A 14068-nucleotide genomic window follows, 5' to 3' on the forward strand; every position below is an offset into this window, starting at 1 on the left:
GTTATCATGGTGACTTTAAACACTGGGATGTGGAATGTGGAGAAGGACACATTGTTTTACTAATTGCATTTTTCTACATTATTTGAATTTTCCAAACTTGAACATGACATGTTTTAATTAGAAAATATATCTACATGGATTACATAAATTGTGTGATCACAGGCATTTTAACCTTTTCTGTTTTATACATAGTTTAAAGAGTCTAGTTAGTGGGTATAGTAGATCAGTTTATCCCCCCTTTCTTGAAAATCTACTAGGTGACTATGAAAGAGCTTTTCATGAATTTTCTCCTTAATCTGTTCCACAGTGATGTGAATCACAGGAGACTGATGCTGCTTCTCCTTATGTGACGCTTCAGAGACTCAGAAACATCACCAGGACTTGGCTAATGCCACCCAAAGGTAGGAAATGGGGAATGGATTTCAACACATATGTTCTCTCCTCATGCTGTGCGCCTTCCACATAGATTTCACTTCCTGTTGACCATGACGAAGATATATTTCCTTCACACAATACATTTCTTACGTTAAAAAGTATTTTAATTTCAAGTATAAATGCATGTTTAACTTTTGCCCTTGAATAAAACTGGAAGATAACATGCTGAGGTGACACTGCGTCAGTGAAAAATGATAATCTATTATTATGGTATGAGTAGGTGTGATATCTGCTCGCTAATGACTTGCTATGCATAAGCACCAGGAGATGAACTTGACATTTGATACTGATACAGCCGCGAAGGGAAGACCTTGGATTGTTCTTAAGGAACACTTTTATACCTTTCTTAAAGTTTGAAGAGCTTTATTTTCCTAAAATGGAAGTATAGAATCGGTCCTTGTCAGAAGGGAGCAACACAGGGCCCTAGTGATTCACACCTCCTGTATGTGCAATTAAAGTGATGCTTTAATTTGAACCTATATCTGAATTTTGTCCTAGGAGTCACTGGTATTTTAAAACATTCTTTTATCTCCCACTAAAGAACTTTGGGGAAAAGGGTGACAGATTCTTGCTTGGATCTGGAACCATGGCATTTGAGTGGGCTGAGGGCTGGAGACCCCAGAGGCTGCTTTGGTCTCATAAGCAGTTATTTCCATTTTATTGTGTTTATAGCTACAACTTGGATGTTGAGGATTAACGCGGGCTTGACTGAAAGTTTACTGAAGAGAATGCAGGCTAGGTATTTCTTGCCTTACTTGTTTCTGTTCTCCTTGATCTCAGGTTTACCCTCTCTGCTCACCACAGTATCAGATCAAATGTCACCTCATCCAAGAAAGAGGTCTTTTCCTCACCTGGCAGAAATAGGCAGAGGAATCAGAAACTGGCCTCTATAAATGTGATTCAGGGGCCTTCCCAACACAGGCTTTTCCTATTCTCTGCTGACCAGAAGCCCCCAGTACCTCCTGCAGCACCTCCTATATCTGGGCCTGAATCCTCAGCCTGGCAGGTCAGACTCTGTCCATGGAGGCCTGCCTTATTCTTTATATGCCCTGTTCCTCTGATACCTACTCCCATCCTTGGCCTTCAAACACCGCGCTAGATCCCCTCAAACCTAAGTGCATGGAAAAGCCTCCTTCACTCCTGTAACTCACATATCCCTCAGGGCACCTTCCTTTTTCATTCCTTAAATTAATTACATTAAAATGATTTTTATAGGTTTATATTATGCATCATCAGTCACCACTTAACAGTAACATATAATCTCTCCCCTTGGGAAGTGCTAGTCCAATTTCTCTGTGGCGGTTCACAACACATTTATCACTAGACCATGTCCTATGGTTACCTGCATCAGTATCACTTCTGTCATTTACTACACATTCCTTTTATGTTTGAATCTTCCCCCCCGCCGCCGAGAACTTCAGTTCAGTCACTCAGTCATGTCCGACTCTTTGCAACCCCATGAACCGCAGCTTGCCAGGCCTCCCTGTCCATCACCAATTCCCGGACTCTACTCAAACTCATGTCCATCGAGTCAGTGATGCCATCCAGCCATCTCATCCTCTGTCGTCCCCTTCTCCTCCTGCCCCCAATCCCTCCCAGCATCAGGGTCTTTTCCAATGAGTCAACTCTTTGCATGAGGTGGCCAAAGTACTGGAGTTTCAGCTTCAGCATCAGTCCTCCGAACACCCAGGACTAATTTCCTTTAGGATGGACTGGTTGGATCTCCTTGCAGTCCAAGGGACTCTCAAGAGTCTTTTCCAACACCACAGTTCAAAAGCATCAATATTTCGGTGCTCAGCTTTCTTCACAGTCCAACTCTCACATCTATACATGACTACTGGAAAAACCATAGTCTTGACTAGACAGACCTTTGTTGACAAAGTAATGTCTCTGCTTTTTAATATGCTATCTAGATTGGTCATAACTTTCCTTCAAAGAGTAAGCGTCTTTTAATTTCATGGCTGCAATCACCATCTGCAGTGGTTTTGGAACCCCAAAAAATAAAGTCTGTCACTGTTTCCACTGTTTCCCCATCTATTTCCCATGAAGTGATGGGACCAGATGCCATGATCTTAGTTTTCTGAATGTTGAGCTTTGAGCCAACATTTTCACTCTCCTCTTTCACTTTCATCAAGAGGCTTTTTAGCTCCTCTTCACTTTCTGCCATAAGGGTGGTGTCATCTGCATATCTGAGGCTATTGATATTTCTCCCGTCAATCTTGATTGCAGCTTGTGCTTCTTCCAGCCCAGCGTTTCTCATGATGTACTCTGCATGTGAGTTAAATAAGCAGGATAACAATATACAGCCTTGATGTACTCCTTTTCCTATTTGGAACCAGTCTGTTGTTCCATGTCCAGTTCTAACTGTTGCTTCCTGACCTGCATATAGGTTTCTCAAGAGGCAGGTCAGGTGGTCTTGTATTCCCATCTCTTTCAGAATTTTCCACAGTTTATTGTGATCCACACAGTCAAAGGCTTTGGCATAGTCAATAAAGCAGAAATAGATGTTTTTCTGGAACCCTCTTGCTTTTTTGATGATCCAGCAAATGTTGGCAATTTGGTCTCTGGTTCCTCTGTCTTTTCTAAAACCAACTTGAACATCTGGAAGTTCACAGTTCACATATTGCTGAAGCCTGGCTTGGAGAATTTTGAGCATTACTTTACTAGTGTGTGAGATGAGTGCAGTTGTGTGGTAGTTTGAGCATTCTTTGGGATTGGAATGAAAACTGAGAACTTACACATGGCTAAAAAAAAAAAAAGAAACCTTCACTCATTGGAAGTGACTGATAGGAAACTTAGGAGCTCTTTGTGTTTGTTGAGGATTTCTGCATACAGAAGGCACTCATATATGGCCCAGGTTTTCTGAGATTTTTTTTCTCAATTTAAAAAATTATGTCTCATTGCCACATCATGTCTTGACTTCAAGATGCAAACTAGAGTGACATGAGTGTATTACATTTGTCTTCATGTAAAACATACTGTTCAGCATGGAAGTATTTCTGCTCTGAACTCATAACAACTGTTGATTTAGTTTTTTCCTAAATTGTTTTTGATTTGTAGTTGCTCCAGCCCACATGCAGGTAAACACACAAATATACAATTTGGATGTCAGTGCTGTAACATCTGTGAAAAATGCCAAAAGAAGTCCAACTTTTCTTTGTGACTATCTCAAAGGTCTTTGCTGCCATCCCTTCTTATCTGCAGATATGTAGCTCTTTCTGTGATGCATGCCTCATGTACCTGGGAACACATCTTTCCAATGCTGGCACACAGTTCTCAGAACCAGGAAGAGAAAAAAAGGCCTAGATGACTAGAATTAAAATAACAGCTTCATTTGAAGCTTTTCTAAAGTCAAACATCTGAGCATCCTCCAGAACCCAAGAAGTGATGGAGATCAATCTCTTGTCCCATTCTGAGGGTTGTCTTTTCATTTTGTTTTTGCTTTCCTTTGCTGTGTAAAAGCTTTTAAGTTTAATTAGGTCCCATTTATTTTTGTTTTTCTTTTCACTACTCTAGGAGGGGGAGGTAAAAAAAGGTCTTGCTGCAATTTATGTCAAAAAGTGTTCTGCCTGTTTTCCTCTAAAAGATTTATAGAATCTGGCCTTACATGTAGGTCTTTAATCTATTTTGAGCTTATTTTTGTGTATGATGTTAGGAGTGTTCTAATTTCATTTTTCACTTGTAGCTATCCAGTTTTCCCAGAAGCACTTATTGAGGAGACTGTCTTTTCTTCATTGTATATTCCTGACTCCTTTGTCATGGATTAGGTGAACACAGTACTTGGTTTTATCTCTGGGCTCCCTATCCTGCTCTGCTGATGTATGTTTCTGTCTTTTGGGCTCGTATCATGCTGCCTTGTTTACTGTAGCTTTGCAGTCTAGTCGGAAGTCCTAGCAACACTATGTACTGCAATAGCCAAGGATGGAAGCAACCTAAATGCCCATCAGCAGAAGAATGGATGAAGAAGATGTGTCATATATATACAATGGAACATTACTCAGCCACAGAAAGGAACAAAATAGTCCCATTTGCAGAGATGTGGATGGACCTAGACATTGTCATACAGAGTGAAGTAAGTCAGAAAGAGAAACACAAATATCATATAATATTGCTTCCATGTGGAATCCAGAATAATGGTACAGATGAACTTTTTCAAAGCAGAAATAGAGACATAGATGTAGACAACAAACATGGTTACCTGGGCAATAGGGGCGGGGCAGATGAATTGGAAGATTGGAATTGACATATATACACTATTGATACTACATAAAGTAGGTAAATAAAAAAATAACAATAAAATAGATAACCAGTGAGAACCTACTTTATAGCACAGGGAACTCTGCTGAATGCTCTGTGGTGACTTAAATGGGTGGGAAATCTAAAAAAGAGGGACTATATGTATGTGTATAACTGATTTACTTCACTGTACAGCAGAAGCTAGCACAACATTGTAAAGCACCTGGACTCTAATAATATTTTTAAAAAACCATTATGCCATGAGGCAAAAAAAATGTGATAGAATTATTTTTCTCCTAAATCTCAGAATTATGAACTTGGTAAGGTTGAACACTTCCCACAAATTAGTGTCTCAAAACAAAACATCTTCTGCTAAATGTGGAAGTGGGTACATTTCAATATTCTTTTTTCCCTCTCCCAAGGTCTTTCCCTTGGTGCTTCCTGTCGCCGCTGTTCCTCCAGTCCCCCACTGCAAGCTCTCTCTGTACAACCCTGCAGCACTGAAGCGGCGCAATTCTAAAGTAGAATTTGGGACCTGACACAGGGGAAGGGATCTGGCTAACTCTGCGAAGAGAATCTAATTAGGGAGACGGGATTTGAAGAGCTGGAGTTTTTCTAGGACACCTGGCTCACCCTTCTGTGTAATGGAAGTTGTCACTGGCCCTTTGCTGGCAGCTGAGGCATCAGGATGTGGGTGTCACTTCTCATCTGAATTAAATGCTGCCTCCAGCATGACATTTCAGGCAAACAGGAACTGCTGGGTGCTGAGGCACTGGAATCTTTACCTGAAGTCCCTTTCAACTTGCAGACACTGTAATTTTGCAGAGGGAGAGAGCTGTCAGCGCAGGGTAAGGGAGAACTTTCTAAAACTCAGAACTAGCGGTCACCAGACAGACTGTTCAGTTCCACTACTGGCCAGTTTCAGCAGAGATGTGATTTGCTGATCAGATGAATGGAGGGTCCACCTCAGAGCCACAGGACTTACTAAGTTAAAGCTTTCAGCCTCAGTCTCACACCCGTAAAATGGTGGATATTATATTGATTCATTTACATATTCATTCATTGTTACTTTATTGGGAATCCATTGTGTGCCAGGCATCCTTCTAGGGATGGAGATACAATAATTAACAAAAGAGGTGAAGTTCTTGTCCTTATGGAGCATGTATTTTAATGAGGAAAGGAAGAAAACAAGTCAATTAAGGACTGGCTATCATGTGATACTACTGTTATAAAGGGATGCAGAATGATGCTGGAAATGTTGTCAAACCTGTGGAATCAAATAAAATTGAATGATTTAAAAAAAAAATTATCTTGAATTGAACCATAGTTGATTTACAATGTTGTATTAGTTTCAGGTGTATAGCAGAGTGATTCAGTTATACATATACAGGTATTTATTCTTTTTCAAATTATTTTCCCATTTGGGTTATTATATAAGTTCATTCTCTAAGTCTGTGAGTCTATTTCTGTCTTGTAAATAAGTTCATTTTTATCGTTTCTTTCTAGATTCCATATATAAGTGATATCATACAATATTTCTTTTTCTCTGACTTACTTTACTCAGTCTGACAATCTGTGGGTCCATACATGTTTTTGAAAATGGCATTATTTCATTCTTTTTAATGGCTGAGTACTATTCCATTGTATATATGTACCACTTCTTCTTCACCATTTAGGTTATTATAGAATATTGAGCATCATTCTCTATGATATACAGTAGGTCCTTGTTGATTGATAATTGAATGATATTAGTGAAAAGTAAAAGAGATAATAAGGACTGCTATTTACTAAGTGTTTTCTGGGTTCCTGGCACTAGGCAAAGCACCATGCCTTAAATAAACTACCTCTCAATAAGGACCAGTAGTCCCATTTTATAGGCACTGTGGCTGAGACTTGGAGGAGCTGTGTAACTTGAGTAACATGCCAGGTAAACCTAGCTATTTGGAGGTGAAGCTGGCGATGGAATTCAGTTATGAGCATTGGGCTCACAAGAGGTTCCTAATTAAGTATATTGCTGTTGATGAAATTCGTTAATATTAATATGCTGTTGAGCTATTATGAAGGTTATGTGAAGTTAAAGTTTTATGTGTTTAACAAATATTGCCTATGGTGTAAAGCTAGAGGCTATGATGCTTGCGAGGAAATGGGATACTGCCTTTGCCTTGCTCGAGTTTTCTGTCTAGTTTGGGGAGTTCTGCCTCAGGAAACAATAACTTAACACAGAACACGACTCCAGTATGTAACTGTTCTCGACAGCAGAAGTCACCACTATTACTGGCAGTAAGGGGTAAAAGGAGGAAGGTAGCCATGGGGTTTCTTTTGGTCAGGAAAGATGTCCGGGTTTGGGTGAGGTCTTGAGAATCATAGATATGCAAGAGGCTGGAGGAAAGGAAAGAATAAAACAGATGGGATGGCTTGTTTGCAAAAATTAATGAAGCTTTAAAAGAAAAAAGGCAAAACTGGAAACAACCCAAGTGTCCATCAGCAGGACAATGGCTAAACAAATGATAGTATATTTGCCCAGTGGGATATTATTCAGTGATTTATAAAAAGCAAAACATATAAGCTACTGACACAAGCAACAACATTGATGAATCTTGAATACATTTTGATGAGTAAAAGAAGCTATCCACAAAGGGTATGAACTGTATGATTCCATCTGCATGAAATTCAGAATGAGGTAAACTAATCTATGGGGACAAAAGTTAGCAAAGTGATTCACTCTTGGGTTGTGGAGGGGATTAATTGGAAGTGGGAATTAAAGAACATACTGGGATAATGGAAATGCTCTACATCTTGAACTGGGTGAGAGCTACATAGGTGTATGCACGTGTAAAATGTCTTTGAGTTTCACATCTCAGATGGTACATTTTACTGTACATAAATTAAACCTTAATAAATCAAACACAATAGGGGGAAAAAAGATGAGAGTGGGGATACTCCAGAGAACAGAGATTGCTCATTTAACTAAGAAATTGACAAAAAAGCATTTTGGAAGAAAAAGAGTTTGGAGTTAGTTTCCAGGTGGCTATGAGTAAAAAAAAAATACAGCAATTATGATCTGTTCTATGAAAAATATTAATAAATTAGCCTCTGGAGGTTTTGAGTAAAAAACTAATAAATGATGTGTGTTAAAACATAAATTTCTAGGTCCCACCGCAAAGGTCTTGGTTAGGGCCTGGCAGTTTTCATCTCTTACCAGTTCCTAGGTTGATGCCTATACTCCTTGTCTCGAAACCACATTGTAAGGACTCTAGTCTGCTTCTCAGGCACCTCAGGGGTGGAGGTTGAAAGAAAGACAAAGTGATGGGGTTAGAGGCTTCAGAGACAATGAGCTTGGAGCCAACTTGTGTTTTGAAGGAAGCCATATGGAAGCTACATGAGAGGAGGGCTGGGCTAGAGGGAAGCCATCCAAGGAGGGGGCTTTTGTTGTAAGTTAGGAGAGATGCACAAAGTCTAAACCAGAGTGGTATTCAGGGAGGAGGAGATGAAGGGATTAATTCAGAGTGATTCAGGAGTTAAAATTTGATAATTTGGGACTGCATGTTGGGAATAAAGGTAAGAGAGGAGTCTTAAATGTCTCAGAATTTGTAGTTTGGTAGTAAGGTGAATGATAGTAATATTTGTATCATGGAACAGGGTAGGAGAATGATAAGAAGGTTGGTCAGGATGTGTATGAGCACTGCAAAGGGGCTGTGTCATGGTCAGCCCCAAGTTCCTGCACACAGACCAGAGATCCACCAGGGCTGAGAGGACTGATACCTGCAAGATTCACGTGGGCTCAATGGAGAGTGATTTCTGCCAGAACTGAGATCAAATAGGAAGGTCAGGGTGGAGTGTTCTTAAAGTGGGATTGATTTTATTTTCAGAGTGTGTAGTCTTCTGTAAGGAGTTTTAGGAAGATTTTTGAACTTAAGTAAATAAATAATAGCAAGGTTTGGGGCAGCTATAAAAGGGTGATAGGCAGCTATATCAGCAGCAGCTGAAAATTCACGAGGATAAAATAGCAAAGTCATGAATAAGTCAGAAGCACACACATGTACATAGAAGACAGAAATGGAGACAAAAGAAAGACGGTTCTTTAAATAGTCTTAAGTTATATCTCAGAGAAATAGTAGCAGTTTAAAATGTAAATATATATCCACATATATGGATATATATATATTTTATATAGATAGATAGATACAGAAAGGCTGAAAAGAAATATGTTACTAATACATAAACAGTGAATCCATGAGTTAGGTTTATCGGCTATATTTATTTTCTTATGTAAACCTTGATTTTCTCAATTTTCTACAATCAACATGTTATACTTTAAAGTCATGAAAACAATTATTTAATTGCTGTTTGAAAATTTGTTTCTGCCTGAATAATGGAAGAGGAAAAGCATGATAGGATTCTCTAGAGAAAGGATTAGAGTTTGGCTTCCTGGTTGTCTTCTCTTTGCATCCCAAGACAGATCTTGGCAGTCCCACAAAGAAACGTCCAGATCTCTCAGTGCTCAGTGATTGGCAGGCAGCTGCCCCCTGAGTGCTGCAGCCTCACAGGCGATTTGATCCATTCTCATTGAGCAGCCTGGGGCGAGGAGGCGATATTTAGAAAAGCATAACGTTGAAACCAATTCGAAATACGAAGAAAAACGGTTAGTGATGCATAACAGCCTCAGCCACTGCTCACCCCACCTACAGCTGCTGGGGAACCAAGATGCTCTGGCAGATTCCCTTGGGAGCTATGGGCCTGCTTCACCCCGCCCAGGTTTCTGAGGATCCAGCAAAAAACGGCCCAGGGCAACAGTCATGGAAGCCAATAATAAGCAGAAAATTTAAACAAGAAGCAAGACATGTACCATGGCTTCTTTCTAAGATGTAAAAGAGGTCTGAATTTAAGATCCATTCTTTGTATGAGCCAGAGCTTTCATGGGAAAAGGAAAGCAAATGCAGATTTTGCTCCCATGTCCCACCAATCCGTGTGTTTTTCTTTTCATCATTCCCTTTGCTGGTCCATTAGTTCTGATTCTATGACTCTGAGAAAAGCAAACATTGGAGCTCAAAGTTATAGGCAAGGCTTCACTTAATGATCCATATTCTCTGCCTCCCTGCTCTTTGGAAAGACTCAAGTCCTGACCCTGTCTCTTGGGAACCACTGTTCAATTGCTACCTACAAATATGCACATTCTAATCTTCTCTTTTCCTCTCTATCTTCCACTATCTCCCAAAAAATGACCCCACAGACTTTCTAAGCCTTTATTCATCTGCATTGGATGATTCTCAGTTAAGTCAACACAGAAATCACCTTCAGCCTCTGTTTAAACTCTTGTTTCTTTATATTGTACATTCTATAGAAAATATGCAGTGGCCCACTTGTGTCTCTCCTTCAACACCATCATCATACCTGTGAACACACAACAATGGGGAACTGATGTGGGAAGTTTCTATCTGTTGCTCCAAGAATGTAACATCTTTCTAAATTCCTGTGGGGCTCAAGATCAGCTTTTTTATTCTAACAGGTTCTGTGTCATTGGGTAGGCTTGAAGGGGAGGTGTTGTTATTGAAAAAAAAAGAGAGCTGTATCTACAGCCTCTGATGGGAGGAACCCTGCTAATATCAATTCACAGAGCAGCAGGAAGGGAGCCATGGGAATAAACATTACTTCATCTCTTCTTCATCCTCTGGCTGAAGTCTAACTGGTCCTGCCCCCTGGCCTAAACCAGGACCTGCAGGAATTGCACTGCGTATTTGTACTCACACACACAAAAGTGTGTGTGTAAATCTATATAATTTTATTCTATGTGTATATGCTGATTATTGGGCCTCCATTATTATTGGGTGGCTCAGACAGTAGAGCGCCTGTCTGCAATGTGGGAGATCCAAGTTCAATCCCTGAGTTGGGAAGATCCCCTGGGGAAGGAAATGCTAGCCCACCCCAGTATTCTTGCCTGGAAAATCCCATGGATGGAGGAGCTTGGTAGGCTACAGTCTATGGGGTCGCAAAGAGTCGGAGTGACTTCACTTTCACTTTCTTTCATGATCATTATATTTTTTTTTCAACTTGCTTTCTCCTCTTAATATTGTATAAGCCAAATCTCCATGATCTCCACTGAAATGAAAAGGGGCCAGAGCAGTCAGTACTGATAATCAGTCTGTGAGCAAAGGTTTATTCCTATAATATAAGAGTTAACCATCAGGGCAAAGATAGATCATTCCCTTTGTTATGTCTGTTTTTGTCTGATGTTATCAAATCAGGTAAATAAAAGGAGGTTTTAAAGTATCTTAAATCATAAGCATGTTGCAAAATATTAAAGTTATTCTGCAACAGACACCATTTTCCCAGGTGAAATAAGGAAAGGAGACCTTTCCTGGCTAAAAAGGTCATTAGTTAGTCTCATATAAGCACTTTACTGAAAACAAGGAAAAATAAGTATTTCTGAGCTGAATTACATGGCTCCATCATTACTGAAGAGATTGCTGGAGGAGCTCACAGATGGGACAAGACCACTGGTTGAACCGAGAGGGGACTTGTGTCATCAGAGGGTCCTCACCCCACCCTCCATCCTTGGAATGTGCGTTCTGCCCACCCAGGTTCTCGCGGTTTATCCAGGATGAGCCTTGAGAGTCATTTGTTGTGGAGATCCTTTGGACTGAATAGCGACTGAACCCCATTCTCCTTTTGCTGCCTCGCAAGCCCAACCTCCTAAGTAAGTGCCTCTGCTTGTTAAGAACACCAGCTACTCACATGGAATGGCCTCTTCCTTAAATCTCTCCCTGCCCTCCCAGTACGGGACCTGCAGGCTTCAGCTTCCACCCTGGGAGTTCCTGAGTTTGAGTACCAGTAAGGTGGCGCTCGTGGTCAAGAACCTGCTTGCCAGTGCAGGAGATGTGAGAGATATGGGCTCGATCCCTGGGTTGGGAAGATCCCCTGGAGGAGGGCATGGCAACCCACTCCACTATTCTTGCCCAGAGAATCCCTTGGACAGAGGAGACTGGTGGGCTACAGTCCATGGGGTCACAAAGAGTTGGACAGGACTAAAGGGACTTAGCACGAGTGCACAAGGCTACTTAAGGTGGGAAAAGAAGTTACCTTTATTTACCCAAGAGTAATTTGAAAATGGGTCAGGATTTTAAATGTTTTTGGGGGGAGAGTGAGGAATCACATTCTAAATACCTCTTATCATATGTTCCACCTCAATGGCATATCACAGTATTTTAAATGACTGGATATTATTCCATATAAGCTCTGCACCAAAAATTGATTCACCACTAATATATTGAAGGGAATTTACATTTGTTCCAATTCCTTTTTTTTTAATTGGAGTGTAGTTGATTTACAATGGTGTGTTAGTTTCTGAAAAGTGAATCAGTTTTACATATACATACGCACGCTAAGTCGCTTCAGTCATGTCCAACTCTTTGCGACACTATGGACTGTAGCCCGCCAGACTCCTTTTGTGCATGGGATTTCCCAGGCAAGAATGCTGGAGTGGATTGCCATGCCCTTCTCCAGGGGATCTTCCTGGCCCAAGGATCAAACCCATGTTTCTTAAGTCTCCTGCATTGGCAGGCAGTTTCTTTATCACTAGCACCACCTGGGAAGCCCCTATATATATATATATATATATATATATATATACACACACACTCTCTCTCTCTTTTTTAGATTCTTTTCCCATGTAGTCTTTTACAAAACATTGAGTAGAGTTCCCTGTTCTATATAGTAGGTCATTATCAAATTACTTGTTTTATATATAGTCAATCCCAATCTCCCAATTTATCCCTTCCCCATTGCCCCACTGTAACCATAAGTTTGTTTTCTACGTCTGTAACTCAGTTTCTTAAGCTGTGCCAAATATCATTTTAAAAGTTGCATTTTTCTCTGTATAGAAATGTACAGAGGGAAATGCATAAAATATATATGGAGTTCATCCATGGCTGATTCATGTCAATGTATGACAAAACCCACTGAAATGTTGTGAAGTAATTTAGCCTCCAACTAATAAAAAAATAAATGATTGAATTTAATGAAATAAAGGCAGGGGGATGTAGCTTAGTGGTGAGAGCGTGAGAAGAATTGATGTTTTTGAGCTGTGGTGCTGGAGAAGATTCTTGAGAGTCTCTTGGACTGCAAGGAGATCAAACCAGTCCATCCTAAAGGAAATCAACTGTGAATAGACATTGGAAGGGCTGATGGCTGAAGCTCTAATACTTTACCCACCTGATGGGAAAAACTGACTGATTGGAAAAGACCCTGATGCTGGGAAAGATTGAAGGCAAAAGAAGGGGGCAGCAGAGGATGAGATGGTTGGATGGCATCACTGACTGAATGGACATGAATTTGTGCAAATGCTGGGAGATTGTGAAGAACAGGGGAGCCTGGTGTGCTGCAGTCCATGGGGTCACAGAGTCAAATACGACTTAGTGACTGAACAACAATGAAATAAAAAAAAAAAATTTTCAAATAATACTGATAACTTGTGTACAATTGTGAACTTTTAGAAGGAAAGAAAACTGTCTTGCTTTTCAGTTTATCTCCTCTATCTGGTGCACACTATGCAGTACATATGGAATTTTGTCACCAAATAGACAATAAACATGAAAATATTCATCTTTCAAAAAAAAAATATATATGGAGTTCAGTATACTGGGCTTCCCTGGTAACTCAGCTGGTAAAGAATCTGCCTGCAATGCGAGAGACCCTGGTTTAATTCCTGGGTTGGGAAGATCCCCTGGAGAAGGGGTAGGATACCCACTCTAGTATTCGTGGGCTTCCCTGGTGGCTCAGATGGTGAAGAATCTGCCTGCAATATGGAAGACCTGCATTTGATCCAGTCTAAGGAATAGATTACGGAGACTTGAAAGCTTTCTCACATTCCCTCCCAAACATTCATCTCTCTCTTCTCCAGAGTTTTTAAGTACCATGGTTTCTAACACTGTATATTAGTTTTTCTGTTTTTAAATTCACATAAGTGGCGGGATCTTGTAAGTAATCTCTTAAATTTGTGTTATGTGGCCCATAATGTTGGATATATTTATCTTTTCACATGTACTTGTGATTTTAACATTTTTATTGCTGTGTACTGTTCCATTGCTTTATCATTTGGAATGAGTGGGTATTTGTGTGGTTACTGGTTTGTGGCTATTATAATCAATAATGCCATAGGTATTCTTATTCACATATATTCTTATATGTACTACAGTATTTCTACTAAACATTGCCAGTTTATATGTCATGTTCAAATTTAGTTGGTAATGACATTATATTCTCTAAAAATGTTTGAAGCAAATTCTCAGTATTGAAAAGGATGCCATTGGTCTACATTCTCATCAAACTTAAATTATCAAAATTTTTACTTTTAGGTATTTTGGTGAAGGTGAAGTGGTATCTCTTTATTATTTTATTTTTA

The 14068-nt window shown here is 39.9% G+C and overlaps 1 long non-coding RNA gene across 1 annotated transcript in view; it reads left to right on the plus strand.

Annotated features, from left to right (window-relative positions):
- Positions 1 to 305: 305 nt before the first annotated feature.
- LOC133046154 (uncharacterized) overlaps positions 306 to 14068 on the plus strand; it is a 54363-nt gene continuing 40600 nt past the window's right edge. The window contains exon 1 of the long non-coding RNA XR_009690432.1: positions 306 to 401. This is a non-coding gene — a long non-coding RNA (uncharacterized LOC133046154). The remainder of the gene's footprint in view (positions 402 to 14068) is intronic.

Source organism: Dama dama, chromosome 24 (genome assembly GCF_033118175.1).
Source record: "Dama dama isolate Ldn47 chromosome 24, ASM3311817v1, whole genome shotgun sequence".
NCBI classification, from domain to species: domain Eukaryota; kingdom Metazoa; phylum Chordata; class Mammalia; order Artiodactyla; family Cervidae; genus Dama; species Dama dama.